We start from the raw sequence: 15,665 nt of genomic DNA, 5'->3' as shown, positions 1-15,665 counted from the left end.
TGTATTTCTTGCCTGCCTGCAAGAAAGGTAAGCTAAGGTATATAGAGATTATCTAACTAAAGTCCTCTGTGTCAAGTAAAGTCTTGCTCATGTATTTATGTTTAGATTTCTTTGACAACTCTTCAGCAGCTATGCTGCTTTATCACTGCTTTAGAGAATGTGAAAATATATCTACACACTGGGGCCACAAAAAGTATGCCCCATTGTCTTTTCACAATTAAAACCAAACAATAAATATTTGACTAGGAGAACAAAGACCATGACATTCAGAGTTTTTTTATGTGCTTGCATATATGTGAATGTGTGGGTGACTCATTACTACTGGCAGCAAGGCACTGGCCCATTTTTTCAAAAAAAATATACAGGACTCATGTAAGTCCTTCCAGTTTCTAAGCAAAAGCTACAGCAGTACAGTGTAGCCAAGGTATGGATATGAAAGATCTTTTAACTGGAAATCCGTTTATATTTATGATTATGTAAAAACTTTAAATCAGGCGCAAAGGGAGCCCCACAGCATTCCTCCCCCAACTGCATTGTGCTTCTGCTACAGACACGCTGATGTTGCAGGCAAGTAGCTGCAGATGCTCTTGTTAATTGTAATAAAGACTGGAGAAGGAAGGGGACAGAATTTCCCCACATGCTTACATTTATGCTTCATAAATGAATACTAACACAAGGCTTCACAGCAACATAGACAGCATTTGATTTTGCCAGCCAGCCATGGACCCTGGTCTGGCTGTCAGAGGGCAACCCAAGAAAACCGGGCTTGCTGTTCCTGCTGTAACCCAGGGATGGAAAGAGAGGGAGTGCTGGGTACTGGTGGAGCAAAAGATCATCCCATTTGCTATTTATCCCTCTTGTAGAGACCCCAGGAGTAGCCAGCTGGATTTCCATGGCTCTGTCATGGACAAAACAGGTATGTCCACACGGAATTTGTTTTGCTGCTGCTGCTTATGGTGCTGCGTTCCTGTTGTTCCCAATCACCTGCCCCTTTGGCAGACACTGCAGGGTGACCGTAGCAATAGATTGTTCAAGCATTCTGGAGCCGGTTACGGTAGGTGCTAAGACCTTTGCTCCTATAGAAAACTAATTAAAGGCTTACAGTCTGAGGAAAGATGGAGCTTTTAAAACTGCATAGGATAACTTGCTCTGGCATTCAATTAAAAGATCACTAATATAGGAGGCATTACCTTTAAAATGTTATTATAGTTTTATACTTCTGTAGGTGATGAATAAAATTATTTTCAGGTGTGAACAAGGGAAATTTATTTATATGACAGTTAAAACACTGTATTTGTTGCAAATGCAATACAATACACAGCTTTATAAACTGGATATTGCTGGAACAGATTAGACGATGGCTCTCAAATAGCTGCTCATTATGATGTATCAGTTCCTGCAACTGCTGGGTTTGGGTGTGTCACGACTCCCTCTGTTTGCTCAAAAGAAAAGGTGTATTTAAAATATTTTTTGTATCAGGAATTTACAGTGATACCCATGGGTAAGAGAAATTTCTCACTACTTTTGTACCTCTCCAGAATACTGTAAGAGAAATATTTTACAAGATGCAGTTTAATATTGTATTTGCCTAAATGAACATTTACAAATCTATGAGAATTGTTGGATATTTTACAAACTATATATGAGCTAGGCATTATGTGGGATGGATTTCTTGTTACTTATGAAGGTTTATATGCTGTTACTGTGTTAAGTACTGTTTCCTACAATAATTAAACCCAGTTGGGATCTCATAAAAGGCTAGAACAGAGACTGAACAAGCTGCATTGCCCAAGGAGTAAAGCAGAGAACAGTCAGCATCTCTGAGTGTTCCCATTTGTTCTCAGGCTTTCTGTGCTCAGGAGAAATGGATTAACTAGACGGTTAATCTCCCTGAATTAGCTTACCAATGCTGCATGGTTTCTTATAATGGGAACAGTCGTCAAGCCAGTCTCACTCTTTCAAACCACTTGATGCATGGGTCTCTTCTCAACTGTGATGCTGCCTGCTATGACAGGGAGGGACTGTATCTCCTTATTTACCTGTATGAATGTGTAAATAAAGAGCAGTCTTGTGTAAAGTACTGTTCTTAATGTAATGTAGTAGTGGTTTTGCAAATAACATGCTAATAGGCAAGAAAATGACTACTCTTCAGACCTTGCTGCATAGAAAAATACTTTAATCCATAGCCGAGACTAAGCAGTGATAAAATACAAAGTTTAGACTGCACAGGACATTACAATGAGCATAATCCTTCCCTTTAGCTTGATGTCACACTTTTTTGCAATTCTTAAAAGTAAAGTTGATTGTATGTGCAAGACACTGTATAAAATATGTTGGCATTTTCTCCTTTGCTTAACGTATAAAAATATATTGGGTTTCCATCAAAATAATTAACTTTTAGAAAAGAGAATTAATGGAAAAGATGAGCCTCCACAAAAATACGACACTGGTTCAGACTTACAGGCTTACCTGAGAGAACAAAGGTGTTGACTCAAAACACAAAAGCATTCACACATGCAGTGGGAAAAAGGCAACCTTGGCAGATTGCAAGACAGGAAAGCAAAAGTGACAATGTGAGAGCTCACGTATTTATCAGTTTAGCAGTGATTTAGTACTTCATACAGAGAAAAAAAAAAAAAGGTTGAACCATGCCAATGGATTTGTCTAAGCATCTACAGTACATGCTGTGCTTTTGTGCTCCTTCATCGTGATGTTGCCTTGCTGAGGTATCTTCATTTTCTCTCCTTTTGGTCTAAAATGGGTTGGTGAAAGCGGACCCTGCAAGATTATGAAAGAAAGGTAGTTATTTTCCAAGCAATATGGTTAGGAATGCTAGGATTAAATGGTCTCCAGGTTCAGTCTGGAAACCTAAAACATCTAACTGGGTACATCAGAAAAAAGTCTATTGCCAAGGAGGAAGGAAGCACACAGATCTAGGACTGGTGAATAAGATACAAAGCCAATCACCTGTATGATGTCAGTTCAGACTCATCCCAGACCACGATGACCAGAATTTGTCAGTGTTTGATGATTCACAGTGACCATGAGATCACATTATGTGTCAATAGTTTTAATGGGAAGAACAGGGTTCAAGTGGTCAGGGATTTGAGCTTCCCTTCTCACAGAGGGATGATTCTCCAAAGTTGAGACTGAAGTCCAAATACCAGGAAACTTTTAGTATTGTAATGTCATTTCTATGCACACAGTGACACACAGAGAATGCAGCATCCATTTCCACACACTCCCACATGCATACCCGACATTTTTTACACTTTTTTAAATATGGAAATGTAGTACCCTAACTACTTCTGTGAATACTACTCATGTATTGTGAAAGTAGCTACCATTGAAAGATGCAAATATTTTTGACAAGTAGAGACAGAAAACTGGAAATTACTATATTGAATTGTCTAGACAATCAAGGACGAGGATGGAACCGTGGTTCAGTTTAATGTTAGTGCGTAACAGACTAACACCATATCCTGTAGTTACCTTCTAAAGTTCTATGTGAGTATGTGGAAGAATATTTGGGAGACATTAATTGTCTTCTGCCCATTCCATGGGATCTTGAGAGCACACAGTCTACATACATATCCCAGAAGTTCTGGGCTAAATCATTGAAGAGTTCATTGTGCTTGGGCTTAGGGGATTCCTTTAGGAACATCATGAAGTCCCAGAGAGCAATGACCGTATCTGCTACCTTGAGTTTCTTCATTTCCACCAGCCCATGGGACGATACCTCCCAGCACTGATGGTCAATATGACCCAGGCTTGGAGGAGTTTCTTTTTGATAGTCTAGATTGGCATAAACCAAATTCAGTATCAATATACAGCCCAGCTGAAGATACCACCTTCTTTTCCATACAAATTCCATACTCCAAGAAGATACCTGAAAGAAAGTGTATAAAAATCACAGTGATTCTGCCATGATGTAGTTCATTCTCACATAACTTTCAAGGATACCTCAAGAGATGATTTATACTTTGTGGTTCTGCATAATACTTAATTCTTACAGAACAATATTTCTTATCAAACCATGGAATAAATACCAGTCAATGAACCCTAACGCTGGAGATAGGTTTGCACCTAGAAATTATTAATGCTGTTCGGAACATGAAAACCTGAAGCAGAAAGTTTGAAGTGATCATAGCCTATGTCAGAACTGATCCTTGAGCTCAAGACTTCTTCCCTTAAACTCCTGTGCTTAGATCATCAGTAAAACCACATTAATAGCAGATGCTGAAAGAATCCTAGTGGTATTCTATTTTAAATACAAGTAACAGAGTTATAAATAGCCAGTCTTTCATGGAACAGTCCAACTCAGAAAGGTGGTAATGAAGGAACAGCAAACCAGACCATTACACTGCATTGGATGAATGTAGGCAGGTTACAATCTCATTCAGTAGCTGTTGCAAGACCAGAAAAAGGCATATTCCCTTCTGGCTTATGTTAGAAAATTAAGCAAACTTTTGGCACAGTTATTTTTAGCATATATGCAAAACACCGGAACTATCTGGAGAGCTGGAAATGGAAGGAGTAATAACACATTGAGAACTTCAAATGCTACAGAATACATAGTTGTTATTATACATGGATTCCCTCTGGGAAAGCTGCACTTTTCCTGTGATGCGTATTCCATATGCTTAAAGCAGGTTTAGACAGAATATTACTAAAAGACCTGATACATTTTTTTCTCGGTCCTTCCTATCAAGATAAAGCGGAAGAGGAGAGTAAAAATAAAGGGGAAAACAAACCAAAAAAAGACAAGAGAACACAGGAAGAAGTCTGAAGAAAAAGATGACAGTCAAGACTCTCAGATAGTGCCTCTTATTTTGGTGTCCTAAATCAGTTTTACATCAAATAGTTGGTGCCATGCTCATTCCCACAGTTTCCAATCCCGTTGCCAATTTAGAATGTAAAATACAGTTACAAAATGATGTGAGGTTTTGGGCAACTGTGCAAATTTTACTGGGAACTTGGCCAGGATTGCAGTTCTCCCACTCAGAATATCTTTGGGCACTGGCAATATGAAAAGTTAGTCTATGATGTCTTCAAAGTGTTACTGACATCCTCTCTGCACCTCCTAGTGATGCAGTTAAATAATCCACAGGTAATACAACATATATGTGAACTGTCTATAAGAAGACAGAGTTGAGGTAACACCGTGGAGTTCACAGTCATAGCAAGCCAGGTGAGGAAACAGAACAGCTTGAAATAGGCCCTTTTGCTGTGGCCTCGGGGTTCTGGGATGATTTTTAGTTTGAATGTACCATTACCCTGCTGAATGTACCATTACACAGCCATCTGAGGTCCCTAAGCTCATGTATTCCTTTACCTCACCTTCAGGACTCAAGGGAATGAGACAGACAGATACCCCCCAACCTAAATCCTTTCTAAAACTTCCCTTGCTAGCTACATTTCAGCGGGCAGCAGGATTACCTGCCTCAGCATCCCAAGAGCTTATAAATATGCATTGAAGTTTCTCTTCCTTGGGTTGTTAGATGTTCTGGTTTTGGCTGGGGTACAGTTAATTTTCTTCATAGTAGCTAGTGTGGGGCTATGTTTTGGATTTGTGCTGGAAACAGTGTTGATAACACAAGGATGTTTTCGTTATTGCTGAGCAGTGCGTACACAGAGTCAAGGCCTTTTCTACTTCTCACCCCACCCCACCAGCGAGGAGGCTGGGGGTGCACAAGAAGTTGGGAGGGGGCACTGCTGGGAGAGCTGACCCCAGCTGGCCAAAGGGATATCCCATACCGTATGATGTCATGCTCAGCATATAAAGCTGGGGGAAGAAAAAGGAATGGGGGGACATTCAGAGTGATGGTGTTTTGTCTTCCCAAGTAACCGTTACACGTGATGGAGCCCTGCTGTCCTGGAGATGGCTGAACACCTGCCTGCCGATGGGAAGCAGGGAATGAATTCCTTGATTTGCTTTGCTTGCATGTGCGGCTTTTGCTTTACCTATTAAACTCTCTTTATCTCAACACACAACTTTTCTCACTTTTATTCTTTTTATTTTCTCCCCCATCCCACTGGGGTGGAGTGAGCAAGCGGCTGGGTGGTGCTTAGCTGCCGGCTGGGGTTACACCACAACATTAGAAAACTGGCTCCAGCAAACAAGCAGGTATGGAAATGCTTCTCTTCTCACTTCAACTTCACTAGGCACCAGCATTTAGAGGAAGGACACGCTAGCAAATTAGCTACAAAGTAGGAAAACAGCAGCCAGGAAGCCACCAACAATTTGAGTTGTTTGGATTTCATGTTTTAATCCAGCTAAAAACTAAAATGCTAAGGGTCCATTTAAACACCTCAAACAGGAGCAGGGACCACAACAAGCCCCACTGAGACTTTGAACTAATAACTCCTACTATTCAGTACGAGACGGATAAGTTTCACAAAGGCAATAACTAAAGAGCCACAGTAGAAGTTATACTTACAATGTTTCTGTGATGAGATGAAAAACAGTAGCCTTGAAACAACAGTAGTCAGTCACCTGGAGAAGAAGAAAGAAATTCCCAAACGGGCTGCAATAGCCCGGCAGCTGCGGGATGCTCCGAGGATGCCGGGATTACACTGCGCAGGGACGACTCTGCCACTGGCAAAGCAGCAGCAGCAGCAGCAGCGTGCGCTCAGGTCAGTGGGAAAGGCGGGAGGGAGCTGTGGCTGTGGCAGCCCCACCTCCTGCTGCAGCAGGCACTGTCAGCCCAGCCTGGGCTGGGGTCTCACCTGGAGAGACTGCGCTCCCGGGGGTGGGAGGGTGTGTTTGGGGAGGGAAGGGGAGAGGCAGAGGGACAAAAATACAATGGATAGCAAATCGGTCTCCAAATCAGTAACACGAATGCTCTCCTCATTTTATAAACCCAGGTTTCCATCTGCAATCCTGTCTGCCCACCAGAACATACACCCATCAAAGGTAACATTTCAAAATAACGGAAAACAGATGTGCAGCCCAGAGTTTAGAGGCACAATGTGCATCCACTATTCCGGTTCCCTTGTTCTAGAAACTCCCTGACTCGAGATTGATTTTACACTATTTTTTAAAATCTCCCATAACTTGGTTGCCAGGGAGGTTTTCGACGCCATTTTATTAGTACTTGACGACGTCCCCTCCAGAGGCTGCGCCAGCGCCCGCACTGCGCGCTGGAGTTCACGTCCCATGTCTTCCAGCCAGCAGCAGCCCAGCTGTGCCAGTGCTTAAAGACTCTTCTTTTCTGGTGTTTTGTTTCTGGCCAGCTATTTTCTGTGCTAAGGAACTAGGCTCACGTTTAGAAGAGCTCCGCTCCCTCTGAGAGAGAGAAGCTTATGAATGAGCTTACATAGATTTCTAATTATTTCTTCCATACGTGTTCTTATGATACACCAGTTGTGATGTCTCATCAGATACTGAAGTGTAAGACCAAAAATAAAGAGAGATTCTCGTTCCAGCTGCTGCAGATTTTCCATGTGTCTCTATGTTGTGGATTAACGAAGCCAGACCCAGTACACTATATAAAATAACTTCTATATCCTGCTAGTAAAATGAGGTTAACACCACCGTTTTAATTGACAGGAGTGTCAGGGAGCCCAGAGCATTAACATTTGTAAAAGGCCTTGAGATCTTTTGATGGAAGATGATCTATTAGTGCAAAGTCTGCTCCTAAGGGCAAACTTCTTTCCATAAATTTGCAATTCTGTTTCTCCCTCAGTCCTTGCAACTCCACACTGAGCGAGCTGCATCTCTGGACCCTGTTCTAGGCACCTATTGGGCCTAATTCAGGACAGGTTGCCCCAAAATTGAATTCTACAAGGATGAGGATTATTACCACTATCTTGTCTTACATAATTAAAGCTTAGATTTCTCAACATGTACATTCAAATCACCTCTTAGATCACCAAGGAAAATGGATTGGGTCATATTCCGAAATGCAGATTATTTTTGAGACAACTCCTACATTGCATACATGCTTTTGAAACTCTCAAAGGAGACTTTCGCTTTCAAGGAAGGTCATCGGTCTTTCACCTTCAAAGGCACTAGAGTGTATTCAAAGTCTATCAAAGTAAAAGCATCAGCAGCCAACATCATTAAACTGGAAGCATTTTTGCAAATACACTGAAATTCTGTGCTTCCTTCTAACCTGCTGCGGTTTGGTGTCATTATAACTCCATATGTAACTGCCTCTCTTTCTGTCACAAATTCCTACAGCTGGGGATATGCAACAAAATCAGCTATGAAAAATGGCAATGCTATCGATCACACCTCAGAAATGTTTCAGGATTCCTGTGCCCACTTCTGCACTAAAGGATTGGATCTGAAACACTGAAGTCCCCCACTTCACTGGTATCTCAGTGCAGCTCATCACTGTGCAAGGGAAGCGGAGTTCATAAGCCAAGAACTACTGCTTAAGGGATGTCCCAGCCCTTTTCCTATTGTATATAACGGAAGGAAGCTGTTTTACTTTCTCCTTACCTGCTGAGAGTTGTAAATGGCTCTCGCCAACAGAAAAAGGCTGGGAGTTCCTGTGGCCCAGTGCCAGCGGTACCACAGTGGTACTTAAAAACAAGTGCTCTGAATGTCATCGGTCTGGTGACTGCCTCACAGAAATTACGTCTTTGTAAAGGCTGTTCAAAGGCTCACAGCAAATGTCAGGTGTCTGAGGCACCGGCAAGACTTGGGTTCCCCCATAGCTTTGCTCCTTCTCTTTAAAGACAGGGAATTTCAAAGGGCTACTGTTCAATGCTGCATCTGGCACGCACTGGGAAACCACTTCACTCTTCAACACTGGGTCCATGTAGAAATCAAACCCCACTGAAACGATGCACAAAACCAACAGCTCTCGTCAAGGTTGTGTGTACAGTTTGACATCGGTGACTCTCTTGCATGAGATGTTGCCTGAAGGAAGGCGGTCTGCTCTACAGCAGGAGAGGGCTAATGTAACTAAACCGCAGCTGTTCCTTTCTTGAATTCAAGCATCGCCCGACAGCTCAGGACTGTCATTTAAACTTTATTTTCCTGTGCAGTACATTACCACATATCAAAAATAATGTACCTAGAATCGTGATGTCTGAAGCACTTAAGCACGTAGAACTGCTAACAGTCCCAGTTCCAGAGAACCCCCTCTCTCTAAAGGAAGGCATGGCTGATGAGAACACAGGACAAATATGTAGTAAAATTGGGTCTATTAGAGTCTCACAACATGCTTTGGTGGAACAAAACATGACAGGAACAGCCTGTTCTTTCAAGTGGAAATGTAGTAATTTCTGTCATGAAAACAATGTATATGGTACTTAAAGGCAAATACAAACCTGCTCTGAAATGACAACATTCAGAATAACTAGCTGTCTTCTGGAAGCCTTTCCAGCTAAGCAATGTAAACACTGTTTCAAAATCTCACTTCAAAAAAATAAGCCATGTTTGAACCTACACAGCTATGTAGAAGAAAACATCTGGAAGAGTGGAATATCGTTAGCTTATCTCTGAACTCTCGGTATCACTGAAAGGAGCTAAAGCTGTATTAGATGCAATTACTCCTCGAAATTCTAAAGCAGCATTCATAACCAAAGAGATGAAAGCGTTATGAAGGCTGTACAAGGAACATACCTTTAAGAAAGCCCCTTCATACCATTAATCAAAATAGCTTTCAGTAAGTTTTCAAGTTAACAAAAGCTTTTCCTCTTTTTGTTTGCTTTATGCACTATCATCAAATTTATTAGCGTGACTAATCTCACAGTGAAACAGCCCAAATTTCAAAGGCATTTAAAGGCATGTAAAGAAGTGGGTAGTTGCACAGCTGCTTGGCCACTGCATCAACTCCTTCTTTTCATTTCATTCCCACTTAAAACATCTAGGTGTAGGAGCACAGGATACTGGTGCAATCACAGTGATTTCTTTCTACTCCAACAGCCGCTGATGGCAGCCCTCAACCCCTTTTCTTCATCCTACAGATTTATTTGTCTCACGCTCCTCTTGCTTTTCCTAATCTAGTTAACAAATCCACCGTTTTTAATCTTAAAATGAGGTATTCCTAGAACACAACTATAGAAATCAAAATGCTAAGGAACAGATTTTTCTTAGGAAAATCCTTTCAAATAAAAAATTCTCTTTTTAAAGTGCCACCTCATCAACAGCGTTCTCTTAAGAATCTATGTGAAAATTCTCTGATAATATCTAAAAATTCAACTCCCCAAGTGAAAATAGTTCTGAAGACTGACTTTTATATTTCATTTTCCTTTATGGTATTATGCACCTTTGTCAGTCAAGCACTGAGGGATCATCACCTACAGGAGAATGCCACCTGGAACAAGGATGAACCCACGAATTTAAATTGACAGAGATCAAAATTACTGGTAACTAATAATCCTGTGGGACGTTACATGAAGTTTGTAGGATGAAAGCACCATGAAGAAAGACACCAGTCACGTTTATTAGGTAAGTACTGTTACGACGATTTCTATTTCAGAACAGGTAGGGTGACGGAAAGCCAATCTGTTACCATCGTCATAAAATCTAACATACCTGAAAGCTACATAAAAGCTTGGGTTGTAGGTGAAAGCCCTTTAAAACTGGAGACCCTGTCCACGTACTTTGGAAAGCAGATTTTTTTTTCAGCTGGTGACTAAATATAAATGGGATTTAGAGAAAAAGTATGTTGTGTTCTCCATTCTGCAGGGGTTCGGGAAGAATTCCAAAGATGCAGCATACATCCCATGTAAGCCCACAGCCTCCAGCACAGCCATTTCACACAGTAAGTTTTATGAGATGGGATTAAAGACAAAGGGGCTATTTCTGTGATTTTGAGTTTTTTAGTTGATAACCAAACTTAGGCAAAATAAAATGTTTCCCTCACAATTCTTCCAACACGGATAGTTTTTCTATAGCATGAGTTTTGAACTGTTGTACTCCAGCTTATTCTTTTTATTCTTGCAGTTGAGGTACCTCCATCTAGTGGCACTTCCTTGTACTGAAGAGCATATCCTTGGCATTGGTTAAATCTCTTCTTTAATTTTTTTTTTTTAAATAAAACTGTAAAAGTAATACATAAATTTTTTAGACCATCTGGACCTTGGATATGTTGGTGTAGTTATTTCTTTCAACTCCAAAGACCTTTATGCCAGCCTCCCAGCACTGCAATGAACTGTTGTCTGCATGTTCAGAAAGCAAGGAAAGAAAGTTGACTTGTGTTTTTTAATTATTTCAGCTCTACTTTAAAATAAAGCTATGTTGCTAAAATATTTCAGCTTCATTTTTAAAATTTCCCACCGAAGCTGGTTCTTCTCTAGACTAAGAAAAACAGCACATAAAGTACAAATTTCAAGAAACTGCTGCTGGAAGCTTTAAAATTGTTGTGGGAAGAGATTTTATGGCTTCTTGTTAGAGTTGATGACAGCGCACTACCTAGTGGTTTAGGTCATGAGAGAAAAGAAACAGCGTGGTAAAACCGCAATTTGATATAGCAGTACCCTTGTGATTTTCAAGCTATCATATACAAGTATTTGAAGTACACAATGAGAACAGAAAGAGCAGGAACTGAAGCATTATTCAGCACGAAACTCAGAATATGCAATGATTACGTAAAAATCTGTTTGGAGACTTTTAAAACGCTATCAGCCTTTTGTATGACTGAATTTCAGATATCTCTGTGACTACACATCTGCACACTCTTACGTAAACAGGATCCACTGAAGATAAAGAATTGAGTCACCCTCTGCATCACTGATTAGCAGCATCTGAAGTAAAGAACAGAGTGATGCTCTACGATCAGGCTTGACAGTGAAGTGCTCCCAGCCCTGTCCCTTCAGCTCAAGTACGACGCACCCACTAGTGATTAAACAGCCAAGACAAATCAAAAGATGATAGAATCAGTGCTGCCCTGGCACTGAAGAGACTGTCTCTTCTGGTGACCAGACACATTTCTGAAGCAAAGTATTTAGAAAATAAACCATCTAAATATTCTCAAACTTTAGAGTTTTAAATGATTCTGTTTCAGTAATTTTTAGCATCCTGTATGTGTGATCATGTACTTACTGGTATGAAAGGTTCCAGAAAATGCACAACGGCACGTTTCAAACGAAATGTTACTTAATTCCCTGCTGGCACGAGCTTGTTGGCATGAGCTTGCTCAGTCCTGAAATACATCTTGTTATATCAGCTCACAACATACATAGGAGATCAGGTTTTTTTTATTTCTCTTTTTTGAGGTTGAGTTGTGGATTGATTACATGAGTTGAATTAACATTAGTTAGTAGCTCTGCTGGCATCTCTGGACCAGTCAACACATCAACCTGTTGTTGGATTTAACCTCCTGCTGTGTGTTAAGGAAGCTCAGCACACTGAATATAAGGCTCTGCTAAGTCGACAAGCTACAGACCCTGCTGCTTTCAACAGTACCAAATTCAAACAGCATGCATCACAAAAGCAGAACAAAGCATGAAAACACGGAGTAATTTCATATATACTTGTATTGATATCCAAGGAGGGCTCAGGGCCTATGACTTGATCCTTGAAGAACTTTGCTGATAACCTTCTTGCCATCTGCAACTTCCCCACGCTTTCTTCATCTTACTTAAAAGTTCTTTTGCTTATCTCCTTTTTTCCACTCTTTTCTACATAATGCCAACATCATATGCTTTACTGAGGTCACAGCAGCACAATCTAACTTCTGCATATGTAAGGACTTCTGAACCTTGCCTACTATTCAGATTGGACTGGCAAGTCATATTAAGAACCATAAATCTGGACAAAATGTTGTGCTATTTGTACTAAGAATTGGCATGGTAACACAGGACAGAAAGGTCCTCCTGAATGACAGGGCCTAGTTCCCTGCTGCTACAGAAAGCTCTGTTGTACAATCGCCTCATAAATTTATCAAGCACCATATTAAAAACAGGTATATTTTTGCTTCCACTAGTTCCACGGAAAAGCTGTTTCAGAATTTGATTGCTGCAATGACTAGAAACATTATTGTAATTTCCTGATTTATTTATTAATGAATGGTACATATCTGTTTGTACTTGTGTCAACATTGCCCTGCAAATTAAATGGTTTTCATCCTTCATGTTTACTTTCCTGATATATTTATAGACAGCACTCGTATCTCCTCTCTGGTTTTGTTTTATTGAAGTAAACAATCTGAGCCACCTTAAAATCTCTTTGTATGAAAGGCTCTCAAGCTCTCTGGTGATGCGCCTAACCCCGCTCTACCCCTCTTTCAGTTCAACCTTAGCTCAGCTATAGAACAATTAATTAGAAGTTTTCACAGTACCCCAAACGAGATTTCACCAGGGCCTTAAACAATGACATTAATACCTCCCTACTTTAAATGAAAATACACCTCCAGAGATACTTTCTGTACTTACGATGATTCCTAAGTATATATCATTACCAGATTTCATCAGTATGCTCTTACTGATTTTATCAGGGCTACTACAAAAAATATCAAATAAGTCCATCCTAAAACCAACCCTTTAAGCCTGACATCTTCCTTTTCAACCTTACTTGTGGCACTCTCACTTCACAATTTCTCTCCCAACCCCCATATTCTCATTCCTTCCCAGGTGATGCTATATCAAGTGGTTTATCAATTGGGTAATAATTCAGCAAATTTGAGGTTTTCCAAAGCTTTGCATGAGACTGAGACCAGGCTTCAGAGTCTGTGGTTGGCCAGGTCACTTTTCTTCTTTTCAAAGATAAGCAATTACAGCCCAGGTTCAGCCCACCTAACTTCAAAGACTTAACAGAAAGAGATGGGGATCCACGAGGAGCCAGCCATTCCTGATGTGGCTTGTCCTCTGGAGACACCTCTCCCCACCGAGTATTGAGGGAGTCTCAGCCAACAAGCCTCTCAGCTAGGACCCCTCAGTTACATGCCTCAAGCACAAGGCCAGACCCACGTTTGCTATTTTCCGGTCATCTGCTAGCATTCTTAACAGATCTGTTCAAAACACTCGCTGCTAGATTTTACGTATCACCTGTTTCAGAACCGCAGATGTAGTCCCCATGATCTGAAAGCGTGACAGGGAGTTTTGCATTTTTTGCTGTTGTAATCATCTCTGTTCTGCCATTCACACGCTCCATCTTGCCTTTGTCCATGTGGTGAAACTACTTTGGCACTGAGGAAAGGCATACTTTGAATTTGGGGGATTTAACTTAGGCTCACTAGATGACAGTCACATTTTCTCCTGCTCTCCCTTTTCTATCACTGAAAAATCTTCTGCTCTAAAAATTCTGTAACAGTATGATACAAGCATGTCCAGTTGGCAGAAATTAGAAGTATTTTTAGCTGAAACAGAACACATAGTAGATTGGTAAAAATAACACGGAACAGCAGACAAAGCAGGTCAGTAATAGTCAACAGAGTGAAAAGCTTTTGAATGTATTTTTTCCATACATGTAGGTGGAAAGAAAAGGTTCACAAAGGGGGCTAAGGCCTTCTAAAAATACTACTAAAAACTCCCACGGAATATGACACTTCAAGACAAAAAAAAAAAACAACCAAAACATTTCATACTGCAGTATCTTGTAAAATTGTATTCAGTTGAAGTATGGTATTATTTTATTCATTCATCAAGATCATCAAAAGCCATCAGGAATAACCATTCTGAATGAGAGCCACACTTCTTTTGTACCTTCCTCTGAATAACCTGGTTGCAAAATAAAGTTTGCTTTTTTAAGTCAGAGAGAGACGTGTGGGTCAGCTAAAAAGCACAAGATAAGGAATTTGCATTTTTGGTTCATTCTTCCCTGATTTCATTTAAAAATATTTTTTTTTTCCTAATTTATGTCTAAAATTTTAGCAAATTGAAGGTTCCTTTACCCTCCTTACCTAATGACTATGTAGAACTATATATAGGTAGGATTTTAAATGTAGCTATTGGCCTAACTTTTATATTGTACAAAATAAAGCAAAATTACACCAAACATAAAGACCAAACAATAATATGCAGAAGAATCTAACTATGTAACTACTATTTTGCATATATTTTGTAAATCCAGTTTCCAAATCTGGTGTCCGAGGCCATGAAGCAGCTAAGAAATAAAATTAACAAACAACTAACAAAAACAAATTTACATTCTTAAAATGGCACTGGACAACACTCACATGTTGTGATACATCCTGGATACCGCTTAAATGTTCTGTTGGGCCATTTAGCACATATATGGCACAACACTGTTTTCTAAATTGTTTTTTTTTTTAATTATGTAACAGATAAAATCCATTGTTGAACTTATTTTTAGTATTAAGTTACTGTAAATGGTGATGATTCTCCTCAGGCAGCCAACTGAGAATGTGTGACCTTGGGGAAAGGCTGTGAGAAGGAATAGAACAATATTTACTTCTTCATGAGGATTTGTACTTTAAAAAAAACCAAAACACTGAAAATGTGCTTATACTGTCTGATAAGTATTTATCTACAAAATAAAGACTTGCGAAAGAACTAACTTGGGGGTATTTTTTCACCAATTTTACCGCTCTGACCTTACCAAAGTCGTGATTTACAAAGTAATTTCTCATTTGTGACCATTTAAGAAATGTAAAGCACCGTAAGCCTTACTAAAGCCATGTACTTTCACCACCGTCACCCTTATCCTGAAAACTAGCCTCGTTGAGAGGTCAGATCCCAATTTCTTGAGGGAGCGCACATTAGCAGTACAGCCAACAGTCTTTAACCGGTCCAACTGCAGGGGG

Source organism: Platalea leucorodia (assembly GCF_965183815.1).
Source record: "Platalea leucorodia genome assembly, chromosome: 1".
NCBI lineage: Eukaryota > Metazoa > Chordata > Aves > Pelecaniformes > Threskiornithidae > Platalea > Platalea leucorodia.
The sequence above is the reverse complement of the archived record's forward strand: the minus strand, read 5'-3'. Positions refer to the sequence as shown.